Genomic DNA, 9807 nt, shown 5'->3' with positions numbered 1-9807 from the left:
AACAATATAATGGAAAAAAGCCTATGGCACGTGGTATTCCCAGGCGGTCTCCCATCCAGGTACTAACCAGGCCCGACCCTGCTTAGCATCTGAGATCAGACGAGATCGAGCGCATTCAGGGTGATGCGGCCGCAGGCGATCTTGCACCCTACTTACAACTCTCTTGACAAAAGCCAAGGTGATCACCTCGGGCAATCGAGAGGAAAAATACAGCAGGTCGCCAAAGCCAACAACATAATGGAAAAAAGCCTACGGCACCTGGTATTCCCAGGCGGTCTCCCACCCAGGTACTAACCAGGCCCAACCCTGCTTAGCATCCGAGATCAGACGAGATCGAGTGCATTCAGGGTGATGTGGCCGTAGGCGATCTTGCTCCCTACTTACAACTCTTTTGACAAAAGCCAAGGTGGTCACCTCGGGCAATCAAGAGGAAAAATACAGCAGGTCGCCAAAGCCAACAACATAATGGAAAAAAGGCTACGGCACCTGGTATTCCCAGGCGGTCTCCCATCCAGGTACTAACCAGGCCCGACCCTGCTTAGCATCCGAGATCAGATGAGATCGAGCGCATTCAGGGTGATGTGGCCGTAGGCGACCTTGCACCCTACTTACAACTCTCTCGACAAAAGCCAAGGTGGTCACCTCGGGCAATCGAGAGGAAAAATACAGCAGGTCGCCAAAGCCAACAACATAATGGAAAAAAGCCTACGGCACCTGGTATTCCCAGGCGGTCTCCCATCCAGGTACTAACCAGGCCCGACCCTGCTTGGCATCCGAGATCAGACGAGGTCAAGCGCATTCAGGGTGATGTGGCCGTAGGCGACCTTGCAACCTACTTACAACTCTCTTGACAAAAGCCAAGGTGGTCACCTCGGGCAATTGAGAGGAAAAATACAGCAGGTCGCCAAAGCCAAAAACATAATGGAAAAAAGCCTACGGCACCTGGTATTCCCAGGCGGTCTCCTATCCAGGTACTAACCAGGCCCGACCCTGCTTAGCATCCGAGATCAGACGAGATCGAGTGCATTCAGGGTGATGTGGCCGTAGGCGACCTTGCACCCTACTTACAACTCTCTTGACAAAAGCCAAGGTGGTCACCTCGGGCAATCGAGAGGAAAAATACAGCAGGTCGCCAAAGCCAAAAACATAATGGAAAAAAGCCTACGACACCTGGTATTCCCAGGCGGTCTCCCATCCATGTACTAACCAGGCCCGACCCTGCTTAGGATCCGAGATCAGACGAGATCGAGCGCATTCAGGGTGATGTGGCCGTAGGCGATCTTGCACCCTACTTACAACTCTCTTGACAAAAGCCAAGGTGGTCACCTCGGGCAATCGAGAGGAAAAATACAGCAGGTCGCCAAAGCCAACAACATAATGGAAAAAAGCCTATGGCACCTGGTATTCCCAAGCGGTCTCCCATCCAGGTACTAACCAGGCCCGACCCTGCTTAGCATCCGAGATCAGACGAGATCGAGCGCATTCAGGGTGATGTGGCCGTAGGCGATCTTGCACCCTACTTACAACTCTCTTGACAAAAGCCAAGGTGGTCACCTCGGGCAATCGAGAGGAAAAATACAGCAGGTCGCCAAAGCCAACAACATAATGGAAAAAAGCCGACGGCACCTGGTATTCCCAGGCTGTCTCCCATCCAGGTACTAACCAGGCCCGACCCTGCTTAGCATCCGAGATCAGACAAGATCGAGCGCATTCAGGGTGATGTGGCCGTAGGCGATCTTGCACCCTACTTACAACTCTCTTGACAAAATCCAAGGTGGTCACCTCGGGCAATCGAGAGGAAAAATACAGCAGGTCGCCAAAGCCAACAACATAATGGAAAAAAGCCTACGGCACCTGGTATTCCCAGGCGGTCTCCCATCCAGGTACTAACCAGGCCCGACCCTACTTAGCATCCGAGATCAGACGAGATCGAGCGCATTCAGGGTGATGTGGCCGTAGGCGATCTTGCACCTTACTTACAACTCTCTTGACAAAAGCCAAGGTGGTCACCTCGGGCAATCGAGAGGAAAAATACAGCAGGTCGCCAAAGCCAACAACATAATGGAAAAAAGCCTACGGCACCTGGTATTCCCAGGCGGTCTCCCATCCAGGTACTAACCAGGCCCGACCCTGCTTAGCATCCGAGATCAGACGAGATCAAGCGCATTCAGGGTGATGTGGCCGTAGTCAATCTTGCACCCTACTTACAACTCTCTTGACAAAATCCAAGGTGGTCACCTCGGGCAATCGAGAGGAAAAATACAGCAGGTCGCCAAAGCCAACAACATAATGGAAAAAAGCCTACGGCACCTGGTATTCCCAGGCGGTCTCCCATCCAGGTACTAACCAGGCGCGACCCTGCTTAGCATCCGAGATCAGACGAGATCGAGCGCATTCAGGGTGATGTGGCCGTTGGCGGTCTTGCACCCTACTTACAACTCTCTTGACAAAAGCCAAGGTGGTCACCTCGGGCAATCGAGAGGAAAAATACAGCAGGTCGCCAAAGCCAACAACATAATGGAAAAAAGCCTACAGCACCTGGTATTCCCAGGCGGTCTCCCATCCAGGTACTAACCAGGCCCGACCCTGCTTAGCATCCGAGATCAGACGAGATCGAGCGCATTCAGGGTGATGTGACCGTAGGCGATCTTGCACCCTGCTTACAACTCTCTTGACAAAAGTCAAGGTGGTCACCTCGGGCAATCGAGAGGAAAAATACAGCAGGTCGCCAAAGCCAACAACATAATGGAAAAAAGCCTACGGCACCTGGTATTCCCAGGCGGTCTCCCATCCAGGTACTAACCAGGCCCGACCCTGCTTAGCATCCGAGATCAGACGAGAACGAGCCCATTCAGGGTGATGTGGCCTTAGGCGATCTTGCACCCTACTTACAACTCTCTTGACAAAAGCCAAGGTGGTCACCTCGGGCAATCGAGAGGAAAAATACAGCAGGTCGCCAAAGCCAACAACATAATGGAAAAAAGCCTACGGCACCTGGTATTCCCAGGCGGTCTCCCATCCAGGGACTAACCAGGCCCGACCCTGCTTAGCATCCGAGATCAGACGAGATCAAGCGCATTCAGGGTGATGTGGCCGTAGTCAATTTTGCACCCTACTTACAACTCTCTTGACAAAATCCAAGGTGGTCACCTCGGGCAATCAAGAGGAAAAATACAGCAGGTCGCCAAAGCCAACAACATAATGGAAAAAAGCCTACGGCACCTGGTATTCCCAGGCGGTCTCCCATCCAGGTACTAACCAGGCCCGACCCTGCTTGGCATCCGAGATCAGACGAGGTCAAGCGCATTCAGGGTGATGTGGCCGTAGGCAACCTTGCAACCTACTTACAACTCTCTTGACAAAAGCCAAGGTGGTCACCTCGGGCAATTGAGAGGAAAAATACAGCAGGTCGCCAAAGCCAAAAACATAATGGAAAAAAGCCTACGGCACCTGGTATTCCCAGGCGGTCTCCTATCCAGGTACTAACCAGGCCCGACCCTGCTTAGCATCCGAGATCAGACGAGATCGAGTGCATTCAGGGTGATGTGGCCGTAGGCGACCTTGCACCCTACTTACAACTCTCTTGACAAAAGCCAAGGTGGTCACCTCGGGCAATCGAGAGGAAAAATACAGCAGGTCGCCAAAGCCAACAACATAATGGAAAAAAGCCTACGGCACCTGGTATTCCCAGGCGGTCTCCTATCCAGGTACTAACCAGGCCCGACCCTGCTTAGCATCCGAGATCAGACGAGATCGAGTGCATTCAGGGTGATGTGGCCGTAGGCGACCTTGCACCCTACTTACAACTCTCTTGACAAAAGCCAAGGTGGTCACCTCGGGCAATCGAGAGGAAAAATACAGCAGGTCGCCAAAGCCAACAACATAATGGAAAAAAGCCTACGGCACCTGGTATTCCCAGGCGGTCTCCCATCCAGGTACTAACCAGGCCCGACCCTGCTTAGCATCCGAGATCAGACGAGATCGAGCACATTCAGGGTGATGTGGCCGTAGGCGATCTTGCACCCTACTTACAACTTTCTTGACAAAAGCCAAGGTAGTCACCTCGGGCAATCGAGAGGAAAAATACTGCAGGTCGCCAAAGCCAACAATATAATGGAAAAAAGCCTATGGCACGTGGTATTCCCAGGCGGTCTCCCATCCAGGTACTAACCAGGCCCGACCCTGCTTAGCATCTGAGATCAGACGAGATCGAGCGCATCCAGGGTGATGCGGCCGCAGGCGATCTTGCACCCTACTTACAACTCTCTTGACAAAAGCCAAGGTGATCACCTCGGGCAATCGAGAGGAAAAATACAGCAGGTCGCCAAAGCCAACAACATAATGGAAAAAAGCCTACGGCACCTGGTATTCCCAGGCGGTCTCCCACCCAGGTACAAACCAGGCCCAACCCTGCTTAGCATCCGAGATCAGACGAGATCGAGTGCATTCAGGGTGATGTGGCCGTAGGCGATCTTGCTCCCTACTTACAACTCTTTTGACAAAAGCCAAGGTGGTCACCTCGGGCAATCAAGAGGAAAAATACAGCAGGTCGCCAAAGCCAACAACATAATGGAAAAAAGCCTACGGCACCTGGTATTCCCAGGCGGTCTCCCATCCAGGTACTAACCAGGCCCGACCCTGCTTAGCATCCGAGATCAGTTGAGATCGAGCGCATTCAGGGTGATGTGGCCGTAGGCGACCTTGCACCCTACTTACAACTCTCTTGACAAAAGCCAAGGTGGTCACCTCGGGCAATCGAGAGGAAAAATACAGCAGGTCGCCAAAGCCAACAACATAATGGAAAAAAGCCTACGGCACCTGGTATTCCCAGGCGGTCTCCCATCCAGGTACTAACCAGGCCCAACCCTGCTTAGCATCCGAGATCAGACGAGATCGAGCGCATTCAGGGTGATGTGGCCGTAGGCGATCTTGCACCCTACTTACAACTTTCTTGACAAAAGCCAAGGTGGTCACCTCGGGCAATCGAGAGGAAAAATACTGCAGGTCGCCAAAGCCAACAATATAATGGAAAAAAGCCTACGGCACGTGGTATTCCCAGGTGGTCTCCCATCCAGGTATTAACCAGGCCCGACCCTGCTTAGCATCCAAGATCAGACGAGATCGAGCGCATTCAGGGTGATGCGGCCGCAGGCGATCTTGCACCTTACTTACAACTCTCTTGACAAAAGCCAAGGTGGTCACCTCGGGCAATAGAGAGGAAAAATACAGCAGGTCGCCAAAGCCAACAACATAATGGAAAAAAGCCTACGGCACCTGGTCTTCCCAGACGGTCTCCCATTCAGGTACTAACCTGGGTCGACCCTGCTTAGCATCCGAGATCAGACGAGATCGAGCGCATTCAGGGTGATGTGGCTGTAGGCGATCTTGAACCCTACTTTCAACTCTCTTGACAAAAGCCAAGGTGGTCACCTCGGGCAATCGAGAGGAAAAATACAGCAGGTCGCCAAAGCCAACAACATAATGGAAAAAAGCCTACGGCACCTGGTATTCCCAGGCGGTCTCCCATCCAGGTACTAGCCAGGCCCGACCCTGCTTAGCATCCGAGATCAGACGAGATCAAGCGCATTCAGGGTTATGTGGCCAAAGGCGATCTTACACCCTACTTACAACTCTCTTGACAAAAGCCAAGGTGGTCACCTCGGGCAATCGAGAGGAAAAATACAGCAGGTCGCCAAAGCCAACAACATAATGGAAAAAAGCCTACGGCACCTGGTATTCCCAGGCGGTCTCCCATCCAGGTACTAACCAGGCACGACCCTGCTTAGCATCCGAGATCAGACGAGATCGAGCGCATTCAGGGTGATGTGGCCGTAGGCGATCTTGCACCCTACTTACAACTCTCTTGACAAAAGCCAAGGTGGTCACCTCGGGCAATCAAGAGGAAAAATACAGCAGGTCGCCAAAGCCAACAACATAATGGAAAAAAGCCTACGGCACCTGGTATTCCCAGGCGGTCTCCCATCCAGGTACTAACCAGGCCCGACCCTGCTTAGCATCCGAGATCAGATGAGATCGAGCGCATTCAGGGTGATGTGGCCGTAGGCGACCTTGCACCCTACTTACAACTCTCTCGACAAAAGCCAAGGTGGTCACCTCGGGCAATCGAGAGGAAAAATACAGCAGGTCGCCAAAGCCAACAACATAATGGAAAAAAGCCTACGGCACCTGGTATTCCCAGGCGGTCTCCCATCCAGGTACTAACCAGGCCCGACCCTGCTTGGCATCCGAGATCAGACGAGGTCAAGCGCATTCAGGGTGATGTGGCCGTAGGCGACCTTGCAACCTACTTACAACTCTCTTGACAAAAGCCAAGGTGGTCACCTCGGGCAATTGAGAGGAAAAATACAGCAGGTCGCCAAAGCCAACAACATAATGGAAAAAAGCCTACGGCACCTGGTATTCCCAGGCGGTCTCCTATCCAGGTACTAACCAGGCCCGACCCTGCTTAGCATCCGAGATCAGACGAGATCGAGTGCATTCAGGGTGATGTGGCCGTAGGCGACCTTGCACCCTACTTACAACTCTCTTGACAAAAGCCAAGGTGGTCACCTCGGGCAATCGAGAGGAAAAATACAGCAGGTCGCCAAAGCCAAAAACATAATGGAAAAAAGCCTACGACACCTGGTATTCCCAGGCGGTCTCCCATCCATGTACTAAGCAGGCCCGACCCTGCTTAGGATCCGAGATCAGACGAGATCGAGCGCATTCAGGGTGATGTGGCCATAGGCGATCTTGCACCCTACTTACAACTCTCTTGACAAAAGCCAAGGTGGTCACCTCGGGCAATCGAGAGGAAAAATACAGCAGGTCGCCAAAGCCAACAACATAATGGAAAAAAGCCTATGGCACCTGGTATTCCCAAGCGGTCTCCCATCCAGGTACTAACCAGGCCCGACCCTGCTTAGCATCCGAGATCAGACGAGATCAAGCGCATTCAGGGTGATGTGGCCGTAGGCGATCTTGCACCCTACTTACAACTCTCTTGACAAAAGCCAAGGTGGTCACCTCGGGCAATCGAGAGGAAAAATACAGCAGGTCGCCAAAGCCAACAACATAATGGAAAAAAGCCGACGGCACCTGGTATTCCCAGGCTGTCTCCCATCCAGGTACTAACCAGGCCCGACCCTGCTTAGCATCCGAGATCAGACAAGATCGAGCGCATTCAGGGTGATGTGGCCGTAGGCGATCTTGCACCCTACTTACAACTCTCTTGACAAAATCCAAGGTGGTCACCTCGGGCAATCGAGAGGAAAAATACAGCAGGTCGCCAAAGCCAACAACATAATGGAAAAAAGCCTACGGCACCTGGTATTCCCAGGCGGTCTCCCATCCAGGTATTAACCAGGCCCGACCCTACTTAGCATCCGAGATCAGACGAGATCGAGCGCATTCAGGGTGATGTAGCCGTAGGCGATCTTGCACCTTACTTACAACTCTCTTGACAAAAGCCAAGGTGGTCACCTCGGGCAATCGAGAGGAAAAATACAGCAGGTCGCCAAAGCCAACAACATAATGGAAAAAAGCCGACGGCACCTGGTATTCCCAGGCTGTCTCCCATCCAGGTACTAACCAGGCCCGACCCTGCTTAGCATCCGAGATCAGACAAGATCGAGCGCATTCAGGGTGATGTGGCCGTAGGCGATCTTGCACCCTACTTACAACTCTCTTGACAAAATCCAAGGTGGTCACCTCGGGCAATCGAGAGGAAAAATACAGCAGGTCGCCAAAGCCAACAACATAATGGAAAAAAGCCTACGGCACCTGGTATTCCCAGGCGGTCTCCCATCCAGGTATTAACCAGGCCCGACCCTACTTAGCATCCGAGATCAGACGAGATCGAGCGCATTCAGGGTGATGTGGCCGTAGGCGATCTTGCACCTTACTTACAACTCTCTTGACAAAAGCCAAGGTGGTCACCTCGGGCAATCGAGAGGAAAAATACAGCAGGTCGCCAAAGCCAACAACATAATGGAAAAAAGCCTACGGCACCTGGTATTCCCAGGCGGTCTCCCATCCAGGTACTAACCAGGCCCGACCCTGCTTAGCATCCGAGATCAGACGAGATCAAGCGCATTCAGGGTGATGTGGCCGTAGTCAATCTTGCACCCTACTTACAACTCTCTTGACAAAATCCAAGGTGGTAACCTCGGGCAATCGAGAGGAAAAATACAGCAGGTCGCCAAAGCCAACAACATAATGGAAAAAAGCCTACGGCACCTGGTATTCCCAGGCGGTCTCCCATCCAGGTACTAACCAGGCGCGACCCTGCTTAGCATCCGAGATCAGACGAGATCGAGCGCATTCAGGGTGATGTGGCCGTTGGCGGTCTTGCACCCTACTTACAACTCTCTTGACAAAAGCCAAGGTGGTCACCTCGGGCAATCGAGAGGAAAAATACAGCAGGTCGCCAAAGCCAACAACATAATGGAAAAAAGCCTACAGCACCTGGTATTCCCAGGCGGTCTCCCATCCAGGTACTAACCAGGCCCGACCCTGCTTAGCATCCGAGATCAGACGAGATCGAGCGCATTCAGGGTGATGTGACCGTAGGCGATCTTGCACCCTGCTTACAACTCTCTTGACAAAAGTCAAGGTGGTCACCTCGGGCAATCGAGAGGAAAAATACAGCAGGTCGCCAAAGCCAACAACATAATGGAAAAAAGCCTACGGCACCTGGTATTCCCAGGCGGTCTCCCATCCAGGTACTAACCAGGCCCGACCCTGCTTAGCATCCGAGATCAGACGAGAACGAGCCCATTCAGGGTGATGTGGCCTTAGGCGATCTTGCACCCTACTTACAACTCTCTTGACAAAAGCCAAGGTGGTCACCTCGGGCAATCGAGAGGAAAAATACAGCAGGTCGCCAAAGCCAACAACATAATGGAAAAAAGCCTACGGCACCTGGTATTCCCAGGCGGTCTCCCATCCAGGTACTAACCAGGCCCGACCCTGCTTAGCATCCGAGATCAGACGAGATAAAGCGCATTCAGGGTGATGTGGCCGTAGTCAATCTTGCACCCTACTTACAACTCTCTTGACAAAATCCAAGGTGGTCACCTCGGGCAATCGAGAGGAAAAATACAGCAGGTCGCCAAAGCCAACAACATAATGGAAAAAAGCCTACGGCACCTGGTATTCCCAGGCGGTCTCCCATCCAGGTACTAACCAGGCCCGACCCTGCTTGGCATCCGAGATCAGACGAGGTCAAGCGCATTCAGGGTGATGTGGCCGTAGGCGACCTTGCAACCTACTTACAACTCTCTTGACAAAAGCCAAGGTGGTCACCTCGGGCAATTGAGAGGAAAAATACAGCAGGTCGCCAAAGCCAAAAACATAATGGAAAAAAGCCTACGGCACCTGGTATTCCCAGGCGGTCTCCTATCCAGGTACTAACCAGGCCCGACCCTGCTTAGCATCCGAGATCAGACGAGATCGAGTGCATTCAGGGTGATGTGGCCGTAGGCAACCTTGCACCCTACTTACAACTCTCTTGACAAAAGCCAAGGTGGTCACCTCGGGCAATCGAGAGGAAAAATACAGCAGGTCGCCAAAGCCAAAAACATAATGGAAAAAAGCCTACGACACCTGGTATTCCCAGGCGGTCTCCCATCCATGTACTAACCAGGCCCGACCCTGCTTAGGATCCGAGATCAGACGAGATCGAGCGCATTCAGGGTGATGTGGCCGTAGGCGATCTTGCACCCTACTTACAACTCTCTTGACAAAATCCAAGGTGGTCACCTCGGGCAATCGAGAGGAAAAATACAGCAGGTCGCCAAAGCCAAC

At 52.6% G+C, this 9807-nt stretch overlaps 28 non-coding genes and 15 pseudogenes across 28 annotated transcripts; all 43 read right to left on the bottom strand.

Annotated features, from left to right (window-relative positions):
- Positions 1-18: 18 nt before the first annotated feature.
- LOC143947351 (5S ribosomal RNA) lies at positions 19-137 on the bottom strand (annotated as a pseudogene).
- Positions 138-246: 109 nt separating this feature from the next.
- On the bottom strand, positions 247-365 carry LOC143950682 (5S ribosomal RNA). The gene has a single exon (XR_013266027.1). It is a non-coding gene; the product is annotated as a 5S ribosomal RNA (ribosomal RNA).
- A 109-nt stretch (positions 366-474) lies between these two features.
- On the bottom strand, positions 475-593 carry LOC143950624 (5S ribosomal RNA). The gene has a single exon (XR_013265974.1). It is a non-coding gene; the product is annotated as a 5S ribosomal RNA (ribosomal RNA).
- A 109-nt stretch (positions 594-702) lies between these two features.
- LOC143954307 (5S ribosomal RNA) lies at positions 703-821 on the bottom strand. The gene has a single exon (XR_013269311.1). It is a non-coding gene; the product is annotated as a 5S ribosomal RNA (ribosomal RNA).
- A 109-nt stretch (positions 822-930) lies between these two features.
- On the bottom strand, positions 931-1049 carry LOC143949761 (5S ribosomal RNA). Its single transcript, XR_013265518.1, has one exon. It is a non-coding gene; the product is annotated as a 5S ribosomal RNA (ribosomal RNA).
- Positions 1050-1158: 109 nt separating this feature from the next.
- LOC143943899 (5S ribosomal RNA) lies at positions 1159-1277 on the bottom strand (annotated as a pseudogene).
- A 109-nt stretch (positions 1278-1386) lies between these two features.
- On the bottom strand, positions 1387-1505 carry LOC143951643 (5S ribosomal RNA). Its single transcript, XR_013266896.1, has one exon. It is a non-coding gene; the product is annotated as a 5S ribosomal RNA (ribosomal RNA).
- A 109-nt stretch (positions 1506-1614) lies between these two features.
- Positions 1615-1733, bottom strand: LOC143945450 (5S ribosomal RNA; annotated as a pseudogene).
- A 109-nt stretch (positions 1734-1842) lies between these two features.
- On the bottom strand, positions 1843-1961 carry LOC143950356 (5S ribosomal RNA). The gene has a single exon (XR_013265765.1). It is a non-coding gene; the product is annotated as a 5S ribosomal RNA (ribosomal RNA).
- Positions 1962-2070: 109 nt separating this feature from the next.
- Positions 2071-2189, bottom strand: LOC143952175 (5S ribosomal RNA). Its single transcript, XR_013267377.1, has one exon. It is a non-coding gene; the product is annotated as a 5S ribosomal RNA (ribosomal RNA).
- Positions 2190-2298: 109 nt separating this feature from the next.
- LOC143951842 (5S ribosomal RNA) lies at positions 2299-2417 on the bottom strand. Its single transcript, XR_013267076.1, has one exon. It is a non-coding gene; the product is annotated as a 5S ribosomal RNA (ribosomal RNA).
- Positions 2418-2526: 109 nt separating this feature from the next.
- LOC143948055 (5S ribosomal RNA) lies at positions 2527-2645 on the bottom strand. Its single transcript, XR_013265361.1, has one exon. It is a non-coding gene; the product is annotated as a 5S ribosomal RNA (ribosomal RNA).
- A 109-nt stretch (positions 2646-2754) lies between these two features.
- Positions 2755-2873, bottom strand: LOC143946220 (5S ribosomal RNA; annotated as a pseudogene).
- Positions 2874-2982: 109 nt separating this feature from the next.
- LOC143943498 (5S ribosomal RNA) lies at positions 2983-3101 on the bottom strand (annotated as a pseudogene).
- Positions 3102-3210: 109 nt separating this feature from the next.
- On the bottom strand, positions 3211-3329 carry LOC143954306 (5S ribosomal RNA). The gene has a single exon (XR_013269310.1). It is a non-coding gene; the product is annotated as a 5S ribosomal RNA (ribosomal RNA).
- Positions 3330-3438: 109 nt separating this feature from the next.
- On the bottom strand, positions 3439-3557 carry LOC143949749 (5S ribosomal RNA). Its single transcript, XR_013265517.1, has one exon. It is a non-coding gene; the product is annotated as a 5S ribosomal RNA (ribosomal RNA).
- A 109-nt stretch (positions 3558-3666) lies between these two features.
- On the bottom strand, positions 3667-3785 carry LOC143949737 (5S ribosomal RNA). The gene has a single exon (XR_013265516.1). It is a non-coding gene; the product is annotated as a 5S ribosomal RNA (ribosomal RNA).
- Positions 3786-3894: 109 nt separating this feature from the next.
- Positions 3895-4013, bottom strand: LOC143949087 (5S ribosomal RNA). The gene has a single exon (XR_013265455.1). It is a non-coding gene; the product is annotated as a 5S ribosomal RNA (ribosomal RNA).
- Positions 4014-4122: 109 nt separating this feature from the next.
- On the bottom strand, positions 4123-4241 carry LOC143947361 (5S ribosomal RNA; annotated as a pseudogene).
- A 109-nt stretch (positions 4242-4350) lies between these two features.
- LOC143954861 (5S ribosomal RNA) lies at positions 4351-4469 on the bottom strand. Its single transcript, XR_013269763.1, has one exon. It is a non-coding gene; the product is annotated as a 5S ribosomal RNA (ribosomal RNA).
- Positions 4470-4578: 109 nt separating this feature from the next.
- LOC143950237 (5S ribosomal RNA) lies at positions 4579-4697 on the bottom strand. Its single transcript, XR_013265658.1, has one exon. It is a non-coding gene; the product is annotated as a 5S ribosomal RNA (ribosomal RNA).
- Positions 4698-4806: 109 nt separating this feature from the next.
- LOC143948503 (5S ribosomal RNA) lies at positions 4807-4925 on the bottom strand. The gene has a single exon (XR_013265402.1). It is a non-coding gene; the product is annotated as a 5S ribosomal RNA (ribosomal RNA).
- Positions 4926-5034: 109 nt separating this feature from the next.
- Positions 5035-5153, bottom strand: LOC143946931 (5S ribosomal RNA; annotated as a pseudogene).
- A 109-nt stretch (positions 5154-5262) lies between these two features.
- Positions 5263-5381, bottom strand: LOC143954831 (5S ribosomal RNA; annotated as a pseudogene).
- Positions 5382-5490: 109 nt separating this feature from the next.
- Positions 5491-5609, bottom strand: LOC143945389 (5S ribosomal RNA; annotated as a pseudogene).
- Positions 5610-5718: 109 nt separating this feature from the next.
- LOC143947415 (5S ribosomal RNA) lies at positions 5719-5837 on the bottom strand. Its single transcript, XR_013265301.1, has one exon. It is a non-coding gene; the product is annotated as a 5S ribosomal RNA (ribosomal RNA).
- A 109-nt stretch (positions 5838-5946) lies between these two features.
- On the bottom strand, positions 5947-6065 carry LOC143945066 (5S ribosomal RNA). Its single transcript, XR_013265084.1, has one exon. It is a non-coding gene; the product is annotated as a 5S ribosomal RNA (ribosomal RNA).
- Positions 6066-6174: 109 nt separating this feature from the next.
- On the bottom strand, positions 6175-6293 carry LOC143954305 (5S ribosomal RNA). Its single transcript, XR_013269309.1, has one exon. It is a non-coding gene; the product is annotated as a 5S ribosomal RNA (ribosomal RNA).
- A 109-nt stretch (positions 6294-6402) lies between these two features.
- LOC143949723 (5S ribosomal RNA) lies at positions 6403-6521 on the bottom strand. Its single transcript, XR_013265514.1, has one exon. It is a non-coding gene; the product is annotated as a 5S ribosomal RNA (ribosomal RNA).
- Positions 6522-6630: 109 nt separating this feature from the next.
- Positions 6631-6749, bottom strand: LOC143946405 (5S ribosomal RNA; annotated as a pseudogene).
- A 109-nt stretch (positions 6750-6858) lies between these two features.
- Positions 6859-6977, bottom strand: LOC143953245 (5S ribosomal RNA). Its single transcript, XR_013268345.1, has one exon. It is a non-coding gene; the product is annotated as a 5S ribosomal RNA (ribosomal RNA).
- A 109-nt stretch (positions 6978-7086) lies between these two features.
- Positions 7087-7205, bottom strand: LOC143945449 (5S ribosomal RNA; annotated as a pseudogene).
- Positions 7206-7314: 109 nt separating this feature from the next.
- On the bottom strand, positions 7315-7433 carry LOC143954070 (5S ribosomal RNA). The gene has a single exon (XR_013269094.1). It is a non-coding gene; the product is annotated as a 5S ribosomal RNA (ribosomal RNA).
- Positions 7434-7542: 109 nt separating this feature from the next.
- Positions 7543-7661, bottom strand: LOC143945448 (5S ribosomal RNA; annotated as a pseudogene).
- A 109-nt stretch (positions 7662-7770) lies between these two features.
- On the bottom strand, positions 7771-7889 carry LOC143952965 (5S ribosomal RNA). The gene has a single exon (XR_013268091.1). It is a non-coding gene; the product is annotated as a 5S ribosomal RNA (ribosomal RNA).
- A 109-nt stretch (positions 7890-7998) lies between these two features.
- LOC143952174 (5S ribosomal RNA) lies at positions 7999-8117 on the bottom strand. Its single transcript, XR_013267376.1, has one exon. It is a non-coding gene; the product is annotated as a 5S ribosomal RNA (ribosomal RNA).
- A 109-nt stretch (positions 8118-8226) lies between these two features.
- On the bottom strand, positions 8227-8345 carry LOC143951841 (5S ribosomal RNA). Its single transcript, XR_013267075.1, has one exon. It is a non-coding gene; the product is annotated as a 5S ribosomal RNA (ribosomal RNA).
- A 109-nt stretch (positions 8346-8454) lies between these two features.
- LOC143948043 (5S ribosomal RNA) lies at positions 8455-8573 on the bottom strand. The gene has a single exon (XR_013265360.1). It is a non-coding gene; the product is annotated as a 5S ribosomal RNA (ribosomal RNA).
- Positions 8574-8682: 109 nt separating this feature from the next.
- Positions 8683-8801, bottom strand: LOC143946219 (5S ribosomal RNA; annotated as a pseudogene).
- A 109-nt stretch (positions 8802-8910) lies between these two features.
- Positions 8911-9029, bottom strand: LOC143944637 (5S ribosomal RNA; annotated as a pseudogene).
- A 109-nt stretch (positions 9030-9138) lies between these two features.
- On the bottom strand, positions 9139-9257 carry LOC143954304 (5S ribosomal RNA). Its single transcript, XR_013269308.1, has one exon. It is a non-coding gene; the product is annotated as a 5S ribosomal RNA (ribosomal RNA).
- Positions 9258-9366: 109 nt separating this feature from the next.
- On the bottom strand, positions 9367-9485 carry LOC143949711 (5S ribosomal RNA). Its single transcript, XR_013265512.1, has one exon. It is a non-coding gene; the product is annotated as a 5S ribosomal RNA (ribosomal RNA).
- Positions 9486-9594: 109 nt separating this feature from the next.
- Positions 9595-9713, bottom strand: LOC143943898 (5S ribosomal RNA; annotated as a pseudogene).
- Positions 9714-9807: the final 94 nt, after the last annotated feature.

The sequence above is a fragment of the Lithobates pipiens genome, unplaced genomic scaffold (genome assembly GCF_037356315.1).
Source record: "Lithobates pipiens isolate NorthernLeopardFrog02 unplaced genomic scaffold, aLitPip1_a1.2 Scaffold_30, whole genome shotgun sequence".
Classification (NCBI taxonomy): Eukaryota; Metazoa; Chordata; class Amphibia; order Anura; family Ranidae; genus Lithobates; species Lithobates pipiens.
The sequence above is the reverse complement of the archived record's forward strand: the minus strand, read 5'-3'. Positions and strand labels throughout refer to the sequence as shown.